Here is a 1,693-nt window from a genome sequence, read left to right as displayed (position 1 = left end):
GAGAGAGAGAGAGAGAGAGAGAGAGAGAGAGAGAGAGAGAACACACCTGGGCTCCAACCAGCACAGAGAAGACAGCTGAACCATCTGATCTTTCACAGCATAGTTCAGATGACTTTACCCACCCATTCTGCCACCTGTTCACTGGGAGCACCCCGAGAGGGTTGCAGTTAAGCTACACTCTCCAATGTGTGACAGGTAGCAGACATGCCACCCCCAAATATGTGGCATAAAGATTATTTTGAGCCATAGGAAATTAAGAAGCAGATAACAATGAAAAGCTCTCTACCTTCCCTCTGCCTGCAAGCAGGGCGTTTATTTGGAGAGGCTTTGACAAAAGATTGGCCAACTAAGGACAATTTAAATCCCTTTTCAGCTTTCAGATGGCACCAGAGGATCAATGTGACAAACTTCCCTAATGGCCTTTATTTACCATTAATTTCCCACCCTTTGTTGCACTGGTGACATAAGACTTTTTTCATTTGTCACTTAGCCAAAATATTTTCTTTTTCTTGTTGAAGACGCTACATAAACTGGAACTTTAAGAATCTCTCTCTCTCTCTCTCTCTCTCTCTCTCTCTCTCTCTCTCTCTCTCTCTCCTCTCTCTCTCTCTCTCTCTCTCTCTCTCTCTCTCTCTCCTCTCTCTCTCGATCTCGATCTCATTGTGTAGCCCCCGCAGGTCTGGAACTCACTATGTAGACCAGGCTTGACCTCACTATGTAGACCAGAGAGCTCTCCCTGCTTCCTGCCTCTGCCTCTTGCATTACCACACCGGCTCTGGGTATCTCTCTTGTATTTGTAAAATACACCTGTTCATACACTTGCTTGTTTTTCTCTTGTTTTTCCTTTTGTTACAGGCGTGTCATGTAAGAAGGCAGAAAAGCAGAAGGAAGGTTATTTCTCCTGCTTTCCAGGTCTTTGGAGGCAAGGAGGAAGGAACGGAGAGGTGCTGTTCCAGTCTCTAACAGAAGAGCGCCGACCAGCCAAAGGCCCAGGGTACTGGAGGTTGTTGAGGGATCTGTTTTTTAAAAAAGTGTGCAGAGAGGGGGAGAGGCTAGACGCAGCATGGTGCCCAGCTGCGCGTGCGCGAGCCGGTGGCACAGGGTAGGTGACCCCAGCCCAGATCGGCTCTTTTCGGCTGATCAGCTTCGTGCTTGATTTTTTTTTTTTTTTTCTTTTCTTTTCTTTTTGAGGTGGGAATCGGGTATGGGAAGGAGGGAGCGAAAACGCTGTAGACGAAAGCGCAGCGTGATGCATTAGCACTGACCGTGGTGCCAGTCCAGACACAGCGTGGGAACAGCTGTGCAGAATGCGGGGGTCGGCGGTTAAGGGGACAGGGCTCTAAAGAAGGGGAGCCCGTTGGATTTACCATCTGTCCAAACGCCGAAGCACAAACTCATCACTATGGCGCCGAAATTCCCCCTTTCTTTCTTCTCTTGGGGGATGTGCACAAAAATTAGGTTAAGCACAAAGAAAAAACGTTTGTATAATGTGGTAAGTAGGTATTCTAGAAAATCATAGCAGTTTTCATTCACTGAGGGAAGCATTTGGTTTGTGAGCCCGGATAGCTCAGTCGGTAGAGCATCAGACTTTTAATCTGAGGGTCCAGGGTTCAAGTCCCTGTTCGGGCGTACACTTTTTTTTTTTTTTTTTTTTTTTTTAAAAGAGCTAGTTTTAGTTTTAGGCGTTTTTGGG

The 1,693-nt window shown here is 46.8% G+C and overlaps 1 non-coding gene across 1 annotated transcript; it reads left to right on the top strand.

The window, feature by feature from the left end:
• The first annotated feature begins 1,556 nt into the window (after positions 1-1,556).
• On the top strand, positions 1,557-1,629 carry Trnak-uuu. Its single transcript has one exon. It is a non-coding gene; the product is annotated as a tRNA-Lys (tRNA).
• The last annotated feature ends 64 nt before the right edge of the window (positions 1,630-1,693 follow it).

This window comes from Nannospalax galili, unplaced genomic scaffold (genome assembly GCF_000622305.1).
Source record: "Nannospalax galili isolate Female #2095 unplaced genomic scaffold, S.galili_v1.0 scaffold580, whole genome shotgun sequence".
NCBI lineage: Eukaryota > Metazoa > Chordata > Mammalia > Rodentia > Spalacidae > Nannospalax > Nannospalax galili.
This window is presented reverse-complemented; position numbering and strand designations above follow the sequence as displayed.